General features: G+C 39.0%; 1 pseudogene; it reads right to left on the bottom strand.

Moving 5' to 3' along the window:
- Positions 1-6,618: 6,618 nt before the first annotated feature.
- LOC138086440 (large ribosomal subunit protein eL22 pseudogene) lies at positions 6,619-7,231 on the bottom strand (annotated as a pseudogene).
- Positions 7,232-9,727: the final 2,496 nt, after the last annotated feature.

Below are 9,727 nucleotides of genomic sequence, written 5' to 3'. Positions count from 1 at the left end.
TGTCTGTGAACATTTTTGTAGGGATACACTTATAGAAATGGAATTATTGGTTCAAAGTGTATGCATGTTTAAAATTTAAATCCATCAAGAGTGCATCAATTTACCTACTGACAAATGAGACATTAAAAAATTCATAGTATTCAAATTTTATGGACAAAAAAGGTATTTAATTTTTCTGTTAATTTTTCCTTTTAAATATTGAGTGATATTGAGCATCTCAAAGAGTTCATTTGTAAACATGACTGAGGTTAGGGCTCTTTCTGCTTTATTGGTTGCATTCTAAATTATTTCTGTACTTAGGGTTTTCCAAGAAGCCAGAGTGGAGACTGTAGGGGTTTGAATGAACTTTGATTGCTCCACCAAGCAGGCTGATCACTGGGGAAACACCAGGAGCTTCACTGGAGTGATTCATCACCCAAATCCAACAGAGATAATAGGATAACTTACATCATACAGCTTTGTGGCTGTTTAGCTAGATGTGTGAAATTAATGGTGCCCACTTTCTCTGCTGGATTTTGCTTTGGGAAAGAGAGTTATTGGCTAGACCTCACATTACAGTGCAATCAGGGGTTTTGGGACCCGATTTCCAATACTTGGAAGCAAAAAGAAAGATCATTTAACATCATGGCCTCAGGTAACAATATCTACTCCATGGAGTTGCGTCAGGCATCCAATTCTTTGGGGATATAGTACTGTTCACTGCATTAACTATCCATCCTGTTGTTTCATTATTTTCTGGGGCTTTACTTTGTATTGGATGGTGAAAAGCTTGTGGCTAGAGATAAGCAAGGTGGCTGTTTTAAGAGGCACGTGAAATAAAAATGTGACCGGTCATGCATGTTGGTAATTAGATATAAAATGTGTAAGAAAGCTTTATATATGTAGTATTATCTGGATTGAACTCATGTGCTATAATTACGATTTTAAATTTATTACTATCTTTTACATGAAGTTCAGCTAGTTTGGCTACTTTATATTCTCTGAACATTTCTTGTTTTACTCTTTCATCAGGTTTCACTCTTAAAATTCACTGCATGGTCTCCACAGACAAGAAGTAAAGGTTCTTCATTGCTACAGCCTCTCAGTTAAAAGATAGAGAATCCATATTTCTCCATATTTTACTGTTAGGCTGCCAGTATGTTTCATAGTCTCCCACATGCTTTTCTTCCCTCAAAGACATTTTCAAGTTTTCTTAAGTCAGATAATTTTCAGGTAATAATAAAATTCTGGAATCCTGCAGTCTTTAAAAGAAATACAAAAAATTAAAAAAACCTCACATACTGAGCCGTTTACCACATCTATCTAAAAATTACATTAAGTTGCATTATTATGGAATTGCTGCTGCTGTTGCTGCTGCTTAGTTGCTTCAGTCGTGTCTGATTCTCTGCAACCCCATAGATGGCAGCCCACCAGGCTCCTCTGTCCCTGGGATTCTCCAGGCAAGAACACTGGAGTGGTTTGCCATTTCCTTCTCCAATGCACGAACGTGAAAAGTGAAAGTGAAGTCGCTCAGCCGTGTCCGACTCTTAGCGACCCCATGGACTATAGCCTACCAGGCTCCTCCATCCATGGAATTTTCCAGGCAAGAGTACTGGAGTGGGTTGCCAATGCCTCTCTGTATGGAATTGCTAATATTACCTAATTTTAAAATCATTAAAATAAACTTCTTTGGAAGTAATTTTATTTACTAAGAGAAAAAAACAAGGCAGAATAAGGCATGTATCTATATGGGTTTAAAATTGAAGTCTATTTTATGGAAAATGGGACATTTTAAATAATAATCTGAACAGGGAAATTTTTTTCCTACGTAAATATCTTATAATTTTGTGCTGTGTAGTATGGGAGTTTTTCCTGGTAATTTGTGGTTTTGAAACATATAACTCTTAGTTAAAACATACCGACTTGAAGGTTCCTTAGCTTTCATTATGAGGGTACCGTGACCAAAGCAAATCACGTGTCTCACAGTATTCTTTGTATTGCATATAGTTCAGTCAAATGGAGTCACCTACTTCAAAAGTTACTGTGAAAGAAACCTGAGAAAGGGTAAATTGTGTGTAGTTGTGGTAAAGAATAAGCTCTTACTGATCAGTTAGAAAATAGCAAAGACATCCACTCTGTGTGCCTGGATAATCAGTGGTGGGTTAGTAGTATTATTTGTACAAGAAAGAATATTTGTTCAATGTATTAAGTTGTTCTTTACTGAAGGGCATAGGAACATTGAATAATCTTTAACTCCCGCCAGAGAGGCTTTGTCACTGGGTAGAACCATTTTTATCGTCTATTCATGTATTTAATTAGCATTTACTGAAGCTCAGTTTTTCTTATGCATTCTGCTATGTACAGAATTTGGGACCTGGGAAGCCGCCAGTAAAAATCAGTAAAGCACACTGCCTTAAGGATTGACAAGCTTGAGGATAGGAGAAGCTTGAGTATAGAGAAACAATCATGTGAATAATAAATGATAATACAAAGAAGAATCAGAAGCAGTCCTCAAAGGTAAAAAAGACATAATAATACATGCTGATGTTAGCATAGTGTTTACTAGTTGCCCATTGTTAGCCAAGGAGTTGACTGTGCAGTGGGTGTTAGGTCATTTCCCCAGCATCCATTCCCTTCTTCATTATCTCATATTTAATGTACAGTTTATAGGCAGATAAATACTTTCCAGTATTTGTAATCTCTTCTCTATGCTACAGTGATTGGTCCATTTGAGCAGGTCTGAGCCAATTAGTAATTCCTCTGCTTCAGGCATTGGCTCAGGAATGGAGTTGTTATTTGCATCTGGACAATGGGACCTGAGAGGTTTCCTGAGAATGTCTGGAAAAGTTCTGTTACTGCTCTGGGAGAGCTTTTGGAAATGATCATTTTCTTCACTTTTTTGGCTTTGGGTGAGGAAGCATATAACCCAATGATAGTTTCTTACAGCCATGAGGGTGAACCAGTCTTAAACTGAATCTGACACTTAGGACAGAGGGAGAGATGATGTCCTTGTTCTGTGGCTGAACCACTGAATCAGTCCCAGCCTGAAGCCTATCTTTGCTCTGGACTTTGAGGAAAATGAGCCAATAAAATACTTGTTTCTTATGCTAGTCTGAGTTGAGTTTTCTTTTACCTTCAAACAGTCTAAATTATGCAAAGGAGATTTCTTTTTCAGTCTTGATAACAGCCTTGTGAAATAGGTGATATTATGGTTATTCTATGGATGAGGAAGTTGAGGCCTGGAAAGATTCGTTAGCTTTTCCCGAACCATAGAAGTAGTAAGTGGTAAAGCCAGGACTTTGCCTGTGGGGTTTAATCCAGACACCAAATTCTTAAAGTACCACACCCTGTTGCTTTGGGGTTGTAGAAAGAACGCAGTCAAGTTGTAGGAAAAGCGATCAGTGCTGGCAGCACTGGCTCAGGGCCTGCAGGTGAAACTTAAACCAGCAAGAGATGGAACTGAAGATGGAACTGTAGCAGCTTCAGAGTAGAGGAGGCAGCGTGGCAGTGGCCGGGGTCTAGTGTAGTCCTGTGTAATCTCTCAGTGCGGGTGAGGGGACAGGACTGACTGGAAAGCCTGGAGGTCCCCCAGAGGTTAGAAGACAAAGAGGGAGACCAGAGGAGGTTGGCATGACCAGATGAGGGAGTACAAAGGAGGGCGGGGTCCTGGAATGAAAATGGTGAGTCAGCAGAAGCAGCAGAAACACTGAGATTGACACTGATCTACTTCTCACCCCTAAAATTTGGGGAAGATGGAACTAGGGGTGGATTAGCAGGGAAACATGACATCACCAGTGTCTGTGTACATGAGAGCTCAGTGCTATGATTATCTGGGAAAAGCCAGGTTTCAGCTTAGGCGAGAAGGTAGAAGAAGTGTTACCAGAAGGGTTGAGTGAGAATCCATGTCCAAGGGTTTAAAAGAGCCCAGTGAAGGGCTCCTAGAGGAATGGAGGGGAGATGGGGAGGACAACTGAGTGGAGAAAACAGGCGTGAGACGGCTGGCAGGCTGGAGGCAGCTGCATTTTGGTCAGTGTATCTGAACAGCAAGGTGTGGAGTTGTGGGAAAAAGTGAGGCAGCTTCCCAGGTTGCAGTTATATTGTGGACTCAATTCTAACTCCAGGGCAAGGTATTCTAACCAAGGTAGCTATGGCAACCTGACAACCTCAAATAATATTAATATTCAAAACATCTGAAGGCTGCAATCTTTTAAAAACAACAGTAACACCAGCAATGGCAGCAGCAGCAACAACCACCATAATAATTTGTAACTCTCCCCTCTGGAGAAGCGCAGAGTGCATATATTATTTTTTAATAATCAGTCACAAATTAACTAATTGCTGCCAAACTTAAACCTGTTTTTCCCTCCAGCTTGTCATTTTCTTCAGATGTCAAAACATGTAAAATAAATGGCTTACATTTCCTTCAGATGTTTGTCGATAATAATTGTTCTCTTAGAGAATTAAAAATTATGTGTCTGACAGCAAAAGCTCCCTTCTGTGTTGCAACTTTAAAAAGTCTCCTTCTGCCTTTAAATTTCTGTTCAAAATTTTTACACTCTGCCTCGGTCCTTTTCTGAATCATCAAATCCAGAGGTTTACCTGGAGAACATTCACTTTGGAAGAGCAATTAAAAATACACATTGATGGTCTCTGCCTTAGAGATGTAAATTTATTAGGGTTGGAGTGGGGCCCAGAAATCTGCATTTTAAATTATCTCCCCGGCTGATTCTGAAGCAAAGATACTAGGTAAGCCTGTGAGAAATAGCTCAGTCTTTTTGGCAGGCTGGGGGCTGGAGCAAAGGATAGAGAGGTATCCATCTCTGCTCTGAAAGTTTAGTTCTCTTTCCTAATTCTCATTTCTCTCCTCTTCACCACAAACCTTTGCTCTTTGAGATACAAAGCTATAGAAAAAAACTCAGGCACTGGAATGACATCTGAATTTGAATCCTAGGTGCTACATCTACTAAAGATAAACTCTTCACCACAGGCATATAAATTCATTCTGACTCAGTTTCTCCATCTGTGAAATGGCTCTATGATGATGGTGTTCAGAGAGTGCCTGACTTAATATCTTGCAAATAGTAAGTGCTTAGACATTACTGTTACTATGAACTTTGTTTTTACTTGGCACTGCCAGTGCTGAAGTGTTAACTTCAGTTCAGTTCAGTTCAGTTCAGTTCAGTTGTTCAGTTGTGTCTGACTCTTTGCATTCCCATGGATTGCAGTATGCCAGGCTTCCCTGTCCTACACTAACTCCCAGAGTTTGCTCAAACTCATGTCCATCAAGTTAGTGACGCTATCCAACCATCTCATCCTCTGTCATCCCCTTCTCCTCACCTTTAATCTTTCCCAGCATCAGGGTCTTTTCTAGTGAGTCAGTTCTTCGCATCAGGTAGCCAAAGTATTGGAGTTTCAGCTTCAACATCAGTCCTTCCAATGAATATCCAGGACTGATTTCCTTTAGGATGGACTGGTTGGATCTCCTTGCAGTCCAAGGGACTTAAGAGTCTTCTCCAACACCACAGTTCAAAAGCATCAGTTCTTTGTCGCTTAGCCTTCTTTACGGTCCAACTCTCACATCCATACATGATTACTGGAAAAACCATAGCCTTGACTAGACAGACCTTTGTTGTCAAAGTAATGTCTCTGCTTTTGAATATGCTATCTAGGTTGGTCATAACTTTCCTTCCAAGGAGTAAGCATCTTTTAATTTCATGGTTGCAGTCAACATCTGCAGTGATTTTGCAGCACCTCAAAATAAAGTCTGACACTGTTTCCCCATCTATTTCCCATGAAGTGATGGGACCGGATGCCATGATCTTCATTTTCTGAATGTTGAGGTTTAAGCCAACTTTTTCACTCTCCTCTTTCAGTTTCATCAAGAGCCTTTTTAGCTCCTCTTCACTTTCTGCCATAAGGGTGGTGTCATCTGCATATCTGAGGTTATTGATATTTCTCCCGGCAATCTTGATTCCAGCTTGTGCTTCTTCCAGACCAGCATTTCTCATTATGTGCTCTGCATAGAAGTTAAATAAGCAGGGTGACAATATACAGCCTTGACGACTCCTTTTCCTCTTTGGAACCAGTCTGTTTTTCCATGTCCAGTTCTAACTGTTGCTTCCTGATCTGCATATAGGTTTCTTAAGAGGCAGGTCAGGTGGTCTGGTATTCCCATCTCTTAAAGAATTTTCCACAGTTTATTGTGATCCACACAGTCAAAGGCTTGGCATAGTCAATAAAGCAGAAATAGATGTTTTTCTGGAACTCTCTTGCTTTTTCCATGATCCAGCAGATGTTGGCAATTTGATCTCTGGTTCCTCTGCCTTTTCTAAAACCAGCTTGAACATCTGGAAGTTTACAGTTCATGTATTGCTGAAGCCTGGCTTGGAGAATTTTGAGCATGACTTTACTAGCGTGTGAGATGAGTGCAATTGTGTGGTCGTATGAGCATTCTTTTGCATTGCCTTTCTTTGGGATTGGAATGAAAAAGGCCTCTATATAAGCTCTTTATAAGCAGGTGCAGAGAGCTACTCATCTTACAGTCCCTCAAGACAAATCTTCTCTGTAAGTTCCCTTGGTAATTTTTTTTTGCTTGATAAACTTTATTTAAAAACTTATCCAAATATTCCAGATTGAGTTTTAATCCTCTTCTTCTTCCTCTTCTTCATCTTGATTAATGAGGAAACAACGCAATTTGTAACTTTGCTGTTAGCTACTATGCGTAACAAATCATGTAGATTATCCTTCTTCAAACAGTTTTTGTTAAGATATTTCAAATACCTTTTGGAAAAGAGCATTTCAGAAGTTACAGTGCTCTTGCTCTTGTTTCTTCTTCTTATTTTTATCTTGCTTCTTTTGATTGTTACGACACTGCTGCCCAGATTGTCTGCTTTTCCGTCCACCTTGATCCTCTCCTGAAGAAACTGCTCAAAACTGGTGACATCCATGTTTCCGTCTTCTCTACAGGGTGGATATGCTTCAGTTGTGTCTGACTCTTTGCAACCCCATGGACTGTAGCCCACCAGGCTCCTCTGTCCATGGGATTCTCCAGGCAAGAATACCAGACTGGGTTGCCATTTCCTTCTCCAGGGGATCTTCCTGACCCAGGGATCTAACCCACATTTTTTAAGTCTCCTGCATTGGCAGGCAGGTTCTTTACCACTAGTGCCACCTGGGAAGCTGGGTATAGTCCAGAGTAAACTTCAGGACCTGCTTCTTTTTTTTGCCCCACCTTCACCACAAGCTTTTTCATAGGCACCGTGGCAGCAGTAGAGACAGAAGGGGCTCCCTTGCTTATTTTAACAGCTGCCTACCATCTGGAGTGACCTGCCTCTTTCTTTGGTCTATCTGTGCCCTCCATATATGAGGGACAGTTTGTGAATCAACAGTTTGGATCATGAATCCTCAAAAGAGATTTTTTTGGGGGAATTCCTAATTATTTCTTAAAGGCACAGTGCTAAGGGACTTTAATTGTTTTGCCATAGATTGCAAACCGGCATGTACAGGCCAAATGAATTCTTTAAAAAGTTTTGCCTTTTTAACAGCACTGTTTGTTAGAAAGGAATGTCATGAATGTAAAGAAACCAATAATCAAACAAAAGCAGCATGACACTTCACCTAAAAATCTGTATTTCTGGCTTTTCTTGAAAAAATCCACGCACATGGCAATATTGGCCAAGAAGCAGGGGACACATGCACCAATTTGTCAGAGTGCCTACCTGGTCATTCCCTTTTGGCCTGTACTTAGTGGCATTGTAATCTGTGACCTCAAACTTGAGAGCACAAGCTCTAGTCTCAGACTGCTGGTCTTGAGCACCCACTCCTCCTATTATCCCGTCTAACTCTGGGTAAGCTAGTTAGCTCTCTTTGTATTGTTTTCTCATCTGCAATATAGGGATGACGATAGTAGTATCTACAGTATCAGACTGTTAAGTGAGTTATATTAAGAGAGGTGAGAGAGCTCAAATGCATGTGAAGACTGTAGAACATGGTTAGTGCCAATGGCAGTTCACTGCTGTGATCATTATTATTGTTAGTTGCCTTATTAACAACCTATGCTGACATCTGTGGAGAGATCTCAAAGAGAAAATAAATTTTTACCAATTAAATGATTGAAGATTTTATGGCTATTGTTTTCTGCTACATAGGAGGGTATTTAAAAAATACTCCCTACTGAGTGTTATTGCTTCCTGAATGAAGACAAGAATGAAATGAAAGAAAATAATGTAGGGTATTAATCCATTTATTATGACAAATTTCAAAACTACAAAAATTAAAAGAATTGTCAAATAAGCATTTATTTAGCTTTAACCTAGATTTAGAAGGTAATATTGTATCACATTTACTGCTTCTCTTCCTTTCTCTCAGTATTTTTTATTTTATTTAATCTGTAGAATTCAGCTCTTCATCCTAAACCTTTTTGAGTGAATCTCTTAGACTACTGTAGTTTTACCTAAGAAAAAAGTCCTGAATGCTATACATCTATGTAATCCATAGATAAATTTCCTCAATGTCCTACAATTATATGATTTTTAAAAGAAGGGTCCAGTGAATGATCACACATTGTAATGGCTTTTCAGTCTTTTTATTCTAAAGAAATTCATTTTTTTAAAAACTGAAGTATAATTGACATGAAAGTATACACATTAAACTGTACAATTTGGTAAATTTAAACATTTGGACTTGTTTGCACTGTGAAACTGTCACCACAATCAAGACAGTGAACATACACATCATTCTTCAAGCTTCATTCCCCTCTCTGATCTTTCCCTTGTGTCCCGTCTTTGCTTCCCCTTCACACCCCCCAGGCAACAACTGATCTTTTTGTTACTAGAGATTAGTGACATTTTCTCACGTTTCATAAAAGTGGAGTCATACAGTAGGTACCATTTTGTGTCTGACTCCAGCATCATTATTTTGAGATTCCTCCGTGTCTTTTGCGTATATTAGTAGTTCATTCTTTTATTGCTGCAGAGCATTCCATTTTGTGGGTCTATCAATTGCAAGCCATTTATCCATTTACTTGTTCATGGACACCTGGGTTGTTTGTGTGTTTTGATTGTTTCAAATAAAGTTGCTGGGAGTATTTGTGTGCCAGTCTCTTTATGGACATATGCTTTTTCTTTTTTTTTGTCTTGGGTATATTTCTAGGATTGAAATGGCTGAATTATGTAGCAGATGTATATTTAATCTTTGAAGAAATTGCAAAACAGTTTTCCAAGGTGGTTGTACTATTTTACGTTTTCAGTAGCAGTATATGTGCATTCCCATTCCTCTTTGCCAACACTTTGCAAAATAAGTTTTTTAATATAAATTTATTTATTTTAATTGGAGGCTAATTATGTAAAATAAGTTTTTATAAATTTTAGCTGTTTAATAGATGTGCTTCTGTTTTATTTATTTAAAATCTTTTTTTGATGTGTGTGGTTGTTTCTCATGACATTGACTTTTGAAGAGTCCAGGAAGGTTATCCTGTGGAACAGTCTACATTCAGGAGGTTTTGAAAGCGTTTTAAAGGATCCTCTATTGAGCCCTTTTATTTCACAGCCTTTGAGGGACAGTCACTTTGTTAATTCTCTAGTTGTTAACTCCAGCTGAGAATGGGTGTAGGTGTGAGGAATTTACTCATGGCGAAATACTGAGAATTTGTCTTGTGAACATTTATCCTGGGAAAATCAGTATTAAATCCTCTTTTTAATTCTGATCTTATAGGAAAGCTCACAATTCATCCAGTTTTAGATTTCACTGT

Source organism: Capricornis sumatraensis, chromosome 9, assembly GCF_032405125.1.
Source record: "Capricornis sumatraensis isolate serow.1 chromosome 9, serow.2, whole genome shotgun sequence".
Classification (NCBI taxonomy): domain Eukaryota; kingdom Metazoa; phylum Chordata; class Mammalia; order Artiodactyla; family Bovidae; genus Capricornis; species Capricornis sumatraensis.
Note: the sequence above shows the minus strand (reverse complement) of the source record. Positions and strands in the feature narration are given on the sequence as shown.